The following is an 11,855-nucleotide window of genomic DNA, read 5'->3' as shown; positions in this document are numbered from 1 at the left end:
TTGAAAAAAAAAATTAAACATTTTGTACATTCACCATAATTTATTTTTAATTTTTAATAAAGAAATACCAGCGTCTTATGCACGACACGAAAAGAAATTGGAATTTTAGGAAGATCTACATCATTCCAGTAATTATAGAAGCAACCGAGCTCATGAAAAAGTAATTTCCAAAACTTTCTGGCAAATATACCCGGTGAACCAAGTACAAGAAAGATGCAAACAATTGCACTTAAAGAGACAATAAAAATCTAAAAAAAAAAAAAAATTGCAGTTGAATCTCCAACAAGAACAAAAATGATGTCATGTCTCTGCAGGAGAAAACGAACGAAAATATCGTATACAAAGGTCGATAGTGGCTATGTGAAATTGATATTTAGTCGTTGGAAAGGTAGTATTGCTTTTGCAATTATCTTCCGGTTACTATTTATGAATTTAGGTTTTAGGTACTGTCAGGAGATGCACAAATCAGTTATGCTTTCTATTTGGTCTAAAACGAATAGGAGATTGTGGCAAAAGTAATGAAAAACGTGACTTACACAAGCGACGGCGCTTCCGTCTATCCTGTCGGGTGATGGAATCAAGAAATGAAAAGAGAAAAGAAAAACTTGGAAAGGAGGAGTTTGGACGAATATTTAGTATTAGTATTATTTTTTACTCATTCAGATGTTTCTCGCTCTATAAAAGTGGCAGATGGTGTGTAGTAGAAGGACGGCATAATTGAACGCGCAAATTACGAACGTTTTCAAAATTGTGAGTGAGGACAGAAAAGGTACTAGAAAAGGTATCTGCAGCCGTATTTTCAGCCCCAGGTCGATTAAAAATACTAAAATTTGGAGAAGTACAACGGTATATTTTTGTCGTTTTTATGTTTTCGAGTTATCAAATAGAAAGATGATGTCCTTGCTAGTCGCCCCTACATCAAAGTTGCACTGTGCCTTGTTTGGGGTGAAAATACAATAAAAACGGTAATGTATTTCGTTTTTTGTTTCAAATCCGGTAAAACAGAGGGTCAGGCTTGTAAAGTGTAGCAACAGTAACTGAAACTCTACATACTTCAATGAAAAAGAAAAGAAATTAAATGAAGAAATATATTTGTTCGAACTTCTACTTTCTCACGACTAAATTCAACTGTACTTTCTAACGTCCGTTCTCTCTCTCAGTTTCGAAAACTAACTGCCTGTTGTGCTTCCAACTCGTCTTTTTCATAGCAGTTTCTGTCGTCCTATGCAAATTAACGCCATATATATAATTGAGTCTTTTACAAACAAAGCTTCTTTTTTCTCTTTCCTTCTCTCATTCTGTCACCTGATAGAATAGAAAGAGATGCACCCGTTTCTGTAAGCTACTTTCTTCAATACTTTCACCACGTAATCAATTTCCTTAATGTTGTTGTGTTATATAGGAGTCTTATTAGAGTGATGCTGTTGTTGAGTCTTATTAAGAGAGAGTCTTATTACTGAGAGGTTCTTAGAGACTTAGGGAGTCTTACTAGAGTGAGTCTTATTAAGAGGGATGTTGTTGTAAGAGAGATTGTTCGTGTTATGACGAGATTCATATTTATAAAATGTTCGTACTTAGAAGTGTAGAAGCTCTTAGAGTGAGGAGACAGTCTTAGTGTTCATATTGTGTATGTAAAGACATTTTAAACCACATGATATACAAGACATATAATAACAATTTTCACTTTACCTTTTGGTAGAATTACAACACAAAGACGACGTTTATAAAAACATATGATGGGTTTATTTCTTCTCTCGACCGGCCGTGGTTTTCTGAGTCAAGAATTCAAAGCTTCACATTCTAAGTTTCAAAAGTGACCGTCTTGCTTCTAGACGTTCGAATGTCCATGTCTAGACTGTCGTCTGTCGTCCTCAGACTCTCTCTGAGTTTCTCTCCCAGTTTCTCCAAAGTTTCTAACTATATCTAGAACTTCCCATTTTCCATGACATCATACACATGTTAAAACATGTGTCTTCTTTCACGTGTTCTGGACATGCGTGTCCAAAACTTTTTCCTTTTTTACAAAAGGAATTTTAACCTATATTCCCAGTAACCTATATTTCCAATATGTTAAAAACATGTTTATTAAATTATCTTGTGGTTGCATTCCTCAATTGAATTTTTCATAACAGAATTGACAACGCACATTCTTTTCTTGAAACTATTTTATCTCTAAGCTAAACAATGGTTTGTTTTACATTCCATTTTCTAATTCTCTCTCGTAATCTATTTCTAAACCTAATTTACGAGGTTCGAATTTCGTCTATTCTATTTCATTTTCATTTTAACTAAATCTCTCTATTTTTATACTTACATGAAAAGGGGACAGCCCTTATCATGTAACAGTTGTTGAATTTCGCTACAATCTCCTTTTTTTACAATTTTTGCACTCAGCGTTACGCGCCGGACATAGTAACCGTGATTAGCTTGGATTCCCATAAAAGAAACAAACCCTAAATGAGTGAATATTTTTTCTGTATAGTGGCTACATGGAATATTCCGAAGGGCTTATGGTGGCAGGAATTGTATTGTTATTATTTTCGTAGCATTCTTTTTTAAATTTAATTTTCACCCCAAACAAGGTACAGTGCCATTCTGAAGTAGGGGCTACTATCCGGGACATAAATTGCAGGGATATTATAGAGGGAGTTGAGCAGTAAGATGCCTGTTCACATTACACTTGAACTTCTGCATGTCAGTATAGTTAAGAAAGCAGAATCCCCGAAGGGAGTTTCAAACTGTAGCAGTTCTGAGGAAGAAACTATTAGAGTAGAAGGCTTTCTTACACCTAAGGATTTCTATTGTATAGGAGTAGGATTTAGCTGCTTGTCAGGTTTGTCGGGGGTATTTACGTCGAGGGAGTATAAGTGCTTGTAGTTCGTCAGAGCATTCAACATTAAAGTACTTGTAGAACCGGCAGAGAGATGCAATAGTTGGTCAATGGGACAGAGGCTGAAACATAGATGTCAGTTCAGGTTGGCGACTCTTTTTTTTTTAACCCTGTTAGTGAAAGACTAGAGCTGATGCACCAACCCAAATGTGACAACAATACTCCATATATGGGCGAATAGTGGCCTTATAGAGGTACAGGATACTATCAGGTGTAAGTAGCTTTTTAGCACGATAGAGAGAGCCCACTTTCTTCGCAGTGGCCTTGGCAATGCGCTCAATGTATCTATTCCTACTCATGTTCCCTGTGAACGTTAGGCCGAGGAGTTTAAAAGAAGTACTTTCAGGTTATTGTGTTTTTAGACATTGCTATTAGTGGTAGAGAAGGTTTCTTGTAATTATTGAACGAAACAAGCTTAGTCTTGGTAGCATTGAATGTGACCATTTTTGTCTCCTGGAGGTCATTATCTATGTTCCTGCCAGTTATACAAATCACTCATCTCAATCAAAAATTCCAAATTAATTCAATACTATTGTAGACGTTGGTGTCGCTTATTATGTCGTATATTGCTGCAGATATAGTATTGATTTTTGTGAAAAAGCTTTCGGAGTTATTCTCGATTTCGCTGTGATTATTAATCGTATTCAAAAATTTTCGAATGTAAGTTTCCAATGCTTGTACAGCTTTTCATGGTTAGGAGTTGAAGGTTTTACATTGAATCTCTCAGGTCGCAGTATTCTGTCCATTTTTTTACTTTTTAGATTTGTAGCGACTAACATTATCACGAAAAAGAAAAAGAAGACAAGGTCTTAATCGCTAAAAGAAAAAGAAGACAAGGTATTAATCGCTAAAAGAAAAAGAAGACAAGGTCTTAATCGCTAAAAGAAAAAGAAGACAAGGTCTTAATCGCTAAAAGAAAAAGAAGACAAGGTCTTAATCGCTAAAAGAAAAAGAAGACAAGGTCTTAATCGCTAAAAGAAAAAGAAGACAAGGTATTAATCGCTAAAAGAAAAGGAAGACAATTTATTAATCGCTAAAAGAAAAAGAAGACAAGGTATTAATCGCTAAAAGAAAAAGAAGACAAGGTCTTAATCGCTAAAAGAAAAAGAAGACAAGGTCTTAATCGCTAAAAGAAAAGGAAGACAAGGTATTAATCGCTAAAAGAAAAGGAAGACAAGGTATTAATCGCTAAAAGAAAAAGAAGACAAGGTCTTAATCGCTAAAAGAAAAGGAAGACAAGGTCTTAATCGCTAAAAGAAAAGGAAGACAAGGTATTAATCGCTAAAAGAAAAAGAAGACAAGGTATTAATCGCTAAAAGAAAAGGAAGACAAGGTCTTAATCGCTAAAAGAAAAAGAAGACAAGGTCTTAATCGCTAAAAGAAAAAGAAGACAAGGTCTTAATCGCTAAAAGAAAAAGAAGACAAGGTCTTAATCGCTAAAAGAAAAAGAAGACAAGGTCTTAATCGCTAAAAGAAAAAGAAGACAAGGTATTAATCGCTAAAAGAAAAGGAAGACAATTTATTAATCGCTAAAAGAAAAAGAAGACAAGGTATTAATCGCTAAAAGAAAAAGAAGACAAGGTCTTAATCGCTAAAAGAAAAAGAAGACAAGGTCTTAATCGCTAAAAGAAAAAGAAGACAAGGTATTAATCGCTAAAAGAAAAAGAAGACAAGGTATTAATCGCTAAAAGAAAAGGAAGACAAGGTATTAATCGCTAAAAGAAAAAGAAGACAAGGTCTTAATCGCTAAAAGAAAAGGAAGACAAGGTATTAATCGCTAAAAGAAAAAGAAGACAAGGTCTTAATCGCTAAAAGAAAAAGAAGACAAGGTCTTAATCGCTAAAAGAAAAGGAAGACAAGGTATTAATCGCTAAAAGAAAAAGAAGACAAGGTCTTAATCGCTAAAAGAAAAAGAAGACAAGGTCTTAATCGCTAAAAGAAAAAGAAGACAAGGTATTAATCGCTAAAAGAAAAAGAAGACAAGGTCTTAATCGCTAAAAGAAAAAGAAGACAAGGTCTTAATCGCTAAAAGAAAAAGAAGACAAGGTCTTAATCGCTAAAAGAAAAAGAAGACAAGGTCTTAATCGCTAAAAGAAAAAGAAGACAAGGTCTTAATCGCTAAAAGAAAAAGAAGACAAGGTATTAATCGCTAAAAGAAAAAGAAGACAAGGCATTAATCGCTACGAATGTACGCGGGGATTATACATAGTTTATATCATCTTTTACTCAATATTTTCCAAAGTTTAAAGCAAATCGCTGAGGGTAGAAAAGTTCAAATAATAACAGTTGATGATTACAAATTATTTAGACGAAAGAGTTAAAATACAGAAACCTCCGCCGATCACTAATTACTATTCCAATACATTCCTTAAAAACGAAAACGAATTTATCAGTCTGTACCTTCCTAGTACACAAGAATTACCACAAGTCCTACAATCCCAACAACCGATGATTAAAATCATTGCCTCACTTGACGTAGAAAGCTTATTCACTAATGCACCTGTAAAAGAAAAAAAAAACAATTGTTATAATCATCAATAATATATACAGTTACTCGTTTCTCTCTCAATCAACAATAATACTAAAAATAGATGTCATTAATTTCCACCACTGAAGTATCTTTTTATGACTTCAAAGAACACATTTACAGCGAAAATGACGAAGTTTTAGTGGGTTTGGTTCTTGGGCTGAATTTTAACGAATTTTCTATGTCTGTTCTTGAAACAAAATATGCAATAACACCATAAAACTTATTTTTATTATAATTGATAATAATAAACAAATACGCAATCATCCTTTTCCAAAAAAAAAAAAACTGATTCACCTTAGAACTAAACGTAAAGAATAAAATCTCATTTATTGACGTTAACACCTCTAAAAATGCGTTATTTATAAAAAAAAACAGTTTAAACTCTTTAAAAAGTGAATGTACTGATTACTACAAATAAATTTATGTTAAAAAGTTATTAAAAATTAATCTCCTCTATTAGAACACATTACTTATTATACTAAAATAATATTCTATAATATAAATTTCACCTGTCTGTTTTTGCGAGACATACATACATACATGCATACATCCATACGTATATATGTATGTTTGTATGTCCGCAAAACTTTCGACAGAGACTTCGCGTCAGGAGTTCGAACCTACATACCTACTACCATTTTTTTTTGCTCAACACACCCGGCCTACGCCGGGCACCCAGGCTTGTATTATATAATTATTAACAACGAAATCACTAATTATATGAACAAATTTCACACTTACGTTTTACTTAGCATTCTTTTGTTCTGGTTGGTTAGTTTGCTAAACTAAACACCACGTGGATATATAAAAACCAATATAAAAAGTCCGTGCACTTAGCCTAACGAGTCAAGTAAATACTAAAGATTTATGTTCAATATATTATATCACATTATAATATTTATGTATATACATGAACTAATAATAAAAGTTATATATCTATATATGGGTGTGTGTCTCTTTATAAAATTGCTATATATTTCTGTTTTGTATATATATCTGCTTATATATTCTTATATATATCTGTTTATATATTTGTATATATATCTGTTTATATATATATATATGTTTATATATGTATATATATCTGTTTATGTATTTATATATATATATCTGTTTATATATTTGTATATATATATCAGCTTATATATTTGTATATATATATATATCTGCTTATATATTATATTTATATATATCTTTTTATATACGTGAATATATATATATTTATATATTTGTATATATAACTTTTTATATATGTGTATATATATATCTTTTTATATATTTGTATATATATATCTGCTTATATTATATATATATTTTTTATATATGGGTATATATATATGTTTATACATTTGTGTATATATATATATATATATATATATATATATATATATATATATATATATATATATATATATATACAGGATCCACTTTTAAAATAATTAACATATCATCATTTGGAACACAGCTAAAGATCGTAATATTGTATATTATGTAGTTTCATTTAGTTTCACGTAAAGATGTTAAAAAGAGTTGAAAACCATTCGTAAAAATGCATACACTCCAATTAGGTGTGTGTTATAATGGGAAAACCTATCACCCCTCTAACACCAACAATTGTTAGCTAGTTGTGAGAGATGCTGACAAAAAGAGAAAGATAGAGACTGAAAAGAATTTGACACACAGACGGGGAAGAAGAAAGAAAGACCTTCACGCGTGTTTCAGTCGGAAATCCATTTCCATACTCCATATTTATCTACCCCAATCATTGTTCGTACAATTATTCCACCTGAGATTACAATTATTCTGTTTATATCGAAATCTATGAAAATGTAACGATAATTAGATATCAATTTAAAAAAAAATTCCTAAATTTCATTTTCTTTAGAAAATATTAAAGTTTGTTTATTTATTTTGGGGAGGAGGGGGATAATATCAACGACCCATTTGCAAATTCAAATATATCAGATTTGCATTGAATTTGATCCATAGTTGTTAGAAACCAATCAAACTATCAATATATATGTCGCTTCCAATTTAGAGGCACCAAATTGATCAAAGGGAAAATTATTTCCAACTCGCATTTAGGTAAAAATGCACTTTCGTATAAATAATTAAATTAATTCAAAACGTATCGCAGAATCAAAAACAAATAAAATAACATATATATATATATATATATATATATATATATATATATATATATATATATATACGTGTGTGTGTGTGTGTGTGTGTGTGTGTGTGTGTGTGTGTGTGTGTGTGTGAAAAAGAGAGGCTGTCACAATGCGAGGAATGAATTATAGTCGCTGTTGGTAAGAGGAGACGAGAACAAGTGGTGATTTACAAATCAATAAGTACATATATATATATATATATATATATATATATATATATATATATATTTATTATTATAATAAGTACATATATATATATATATATATATATATATATATTGCAGGTGATTAAATGACTTACTGTCTAAATAGTTTTCTAACGAATGATAAAAATACAAAAATTAAATAATTGTTTTTAATATAGTTTTAAAGCTTAAAAATTTCCAAGACTATATATATATATATATATATATATATATATATATATATATATATATATATATATATATATATATATATATATATATATATATATATATCAGAGAGGCGGTAGCACTCTCTATATAGGGATGGCCCGTACACGCCTATATACGCCTACAAAACAAAACTATCCAAATCTCAACTAAAATCAACTTATAAGTTTCAAAAAGCACATATTCTTACAGAGAAGCGTCTTACGAATCCAGCGAGTGTCAGAACGTTGGTTAAAATGTCAAAAGAGAGCAAAAAAAAAGGGTACAAAAATGGCCAATTGTTCTTCTTTCTTCTTTTTTCTTTCGTATTCTTCTTTCTTTTGAGACGATGTATCTCGGTGTACGAACGGTGTCTGACAACAGTTCAAGCATCAATTGACTGCTCTTTACACGGAGAAGTGCAGTGACCCATCGCTTTTTAGCTAACTCCATAATTAAACAAGATTACGTGTAATAACAAGTTTTAAACACTATATACCCAATGTAGACAGACCACTTCGAACACGGAACTTCTCTCAAAAGGGACAGCTCCAAATAATACACCGGATGCTCACAGACGTTCCAGTTTGCCAGTGGCCTATATTTCTTGGACGCTGAATATTTGAGATGAACGTTAAGGTTTTTTCTTTAAACAGTAACCCACCAGCGTTAATGAAACCACGAAATCTTTATCTCAGTTGATCAAAATTGTTATAAGAGTAACCTATCAGCAAGTACGACGTCAAAAAACAATGTTATAAAAACAAATAATTCTTCAGATTTTGGACAGTAAAATATGTACAAAATGTCAATGCTGTGACCAGGATTCGAACCTAGGTTAGCACGGCCACAACGTGGGGGTCCTAACCTCTAGACGATCACGGCTAACACTGACGTCTGTCGCTCTTGGCAGAAAGACACATGACTACTGTCAAACTATTGAAAAATAAGGAGGAAACTTGAAATTCTCACGCATGCGCAAAAATACACTATAGCAACCATTGTTAAATGCAGCTGAATCTCTTCGCTCGCTAAGAAAAGTAGATCAGACCAGTTCTTCTAAGAACTCACCAAACGCCAAAGGAAATAAGTTACATTAACCGCAAAAGAAACTGCAAGAAAGTCATCTTCTAAGAACTCACTGGAAGCTGACCAAAAAGAATCAAAATCCAAGCCCTAGCCACAAAAATAACTAGATATTGTGGCTACTATACACAATCTACTAATAAAAACAAGTAAGTTTTCTAAAATAAACTACAATAAATTAACCAAGTAACCTCACACTGTCACTGATTAGGACTTCATATAAAGATAACAACTACACTATTGGTGTATATACCGTTCCACACTTTAACTATTGGTGACGGGGCAGTATCTCAATTCTACGAGAGTTGTCTTGCTATAAGATAAGTGATATTATAGTAAGATACACATAAGTGTTATATGTTTACATTTAATAAAAAATGCCAAAGTCAGCTCGTAGTAAAAAAGCTCAGAGAAATACAGACTATGAAAAAAACAAAGTCAAGGTATTATCTAAGCAAAAAGAATACTATCAGAAAAATCCTGAAATAATAAAAATTAAGTATCATGCAAATCCTGAGGCAAAGAAGGCTGCTTCACGTGCTGACTCAAAAGCACGGTATAACAGGGATCCCGAGGGGGAAAAACTGCCTCACGTGCTCTTTATAACAAAGAACCAGAAAAAAAGAAGGTTGCCTCACGTGCTGACTCAAAAGCACGGTATAACAGGGATTCCGAGGGAAAAAAGCTGCCTCACGTGCTCTTTATAACAAAGAACCAGAAAAAAGAAGGCTGCCTCACGTGCTGACTCAAAAGCACGGTATAACAGGGATTCCGAGGGAAAAAAAGCTGCCTCACGTGCTCTTTATAACAAAGAACCAGAAAAAAAGAAGGCTGCCTCACGTGCTGAGTCAAAAGCACGGTATAACAGGGATCCCAAGGGGGAAAAAAGCTGCATCATGCACAAACTATTATAAATATAAATATAAAAAACTGCCAAATCTTTGCCAAAACGCCAAAGAATGAACCAAGAAAAATTTAATAGTGAAGGTATGAACATTTTAGAACTTTATAATACTCTAACTGTTTTATCAGAGAGGCGGTAGCACTCTCTATGTAATATAGAACCGATGGAGGACCAAGAGGCAACTCCTAAGGCCCAAAACCCAAAGACCTAAAACCCAACAGGAAGCGACCTGCTACTAATGGAGGCGGCAATGAGCCGCCTCCTAAAAAAGACAATACTATCATGAATGTAAGTTTAAAAATAAGACTGTAAGTAAAATACTAATTAACAAGAATAAAAAAAGCATTGGAAATGCAAAAGGATATAGGGATAGTATGCCAAAAAGTATACAAACAAGATAGCTATGAATGGCTAGGCACATGGAAATAGAATTGCATCCAAAGTATAGCCCTATAGCTTTTCTCCAATCTTCATTCCGTGCCATCATTACGGTTGTAAAAAGCTATAGGGCTATACTTTGGATGCAATTCTATTTCCATGTGCCTAGCCATTCATAGCTATCTTGTTTGTATACTTTTTGGCATACCATCCCTATATCCTTTTGCATTTCCAATGCTTTTTTATTCTTGTAGAACTAATAATAGATGGCATGCCTTTATGGTGAGAACATCAAGCACGGATATGCCTTTAAGACATTTGCAAGGTCAGTTTCATTGCACAATGTCTTCACTTTGATTCTTACCACCTATACAGTATCAAATGTAGACTCACAGGTTGCCTGCAACTACTGGCAATAAGTAGTAATGCCAATACCAGCAAGAAATAAGCTAAAAAACACTCTTGTAAAAAGAAACTAATTTGGTAATATTTTCTCCACCTTAGGTAATACAAACAGAAGAAACTGAAAAACCTCCCATCTGCTTACCCTATGTACAAGTGATGTGTGAAAAGATTTTAAAAAATATGTTAGAACATCTAGATTTTATTCAACACTTTGAAAACATCTTGTTCGATTAAACATGTGGCGGTTAAAATAACTCCAAACTGTGTAGTTATAGAAAGATTTACAAAAATGAAAATGGCACCCCTTTAACGTAAAAATGAAAGAACCTTGAAAATAAATCGAAGGGAAGACAAAAATTATGTATAGTCTATCAGGTCTAGAAAGAGAAGGGGGTGATTATCGTTCAATTTGGAATAATGAATCTTGCAATGATAGACAGTGAACAGCACTGAAAAGTGAGGCTGAAAGAGCGAGCTCATATGCTAAGACATACCAATCTACTCATTAGAGCAAGAATGAAGATGAATATAATATGAGAGTCTAATAAAATAGAAACTTTAATAATTTTATGTATCACAAACTGCTAATTTGTTCCAGAGATACATGGATGAGATTACTATGATAATGATTAAAGTTTGCAGGTTATTTTAAGGTTTTAAGTTCAATCTTTTAAAACAATTTATCAAATTTAACTAAAAGAATGTCACATAGACTGATATGCAGAAGTTTAAATGTAACATAAACAACTATCTTCTTAATCTTTCCTATACATGGCCACAAATAGTAGCCCCTTACGACGTCCAAATGGTGATATATTTTGTAAGGGGTGAACAGGAGTAAAAAAAAAATAGCCTAAAGAATAGATTACAAACTCTGAATGTGTGTGTGTGTGTGTTCACGAATAGGCTCCTATATGGTTGACTATTTTAAAAAATTGATTATATATAATGATAGAAGATGTATAGAGACACAGGAATGGGTATGTTTGATCTGGCAGAACAGTGGTTCATTAAAATTGTGGGGTCTGCGTTGGCACCTGGTCCACAAAGTATGAAAATAAAAACTTTAAAAATTAAAAAAACACGTTTACAAGTG

General features: G+C 32.5%; 1 protein-coding gene across 1 annotated transcript in view; it reads left to right on the top strand.

Moving 5' to 3' along the window:
• LOC145291560 (NACHT and WD repeat domain-containing protein 2-like) overlaps window positions 1-11,855 on the top strand; it is a 119,464-nt gene that overhangs the window by 39,558 nt on the left and 68,051 nt on the right. The gene's annotated exons all lie outside the window — the stretch shown is intronic.

This window comes from Euprymna scolopes, chromosome 12 (genome assembly GCF_053919585.1).
Source record: "Euprymna scolopes isolate OS-2025 chromosome 12, ASM5391958v1, whole genome shotgun sequence".
NCBI lineage: Eukaryota > Metazoa > Mollusca > Cephalopoda > Sepiida > Sepiolidae > Euprymna > Euprymna scolopes.
This window is presented reverse-complemented; position numbering and strand designations above follow the sequence as displayed.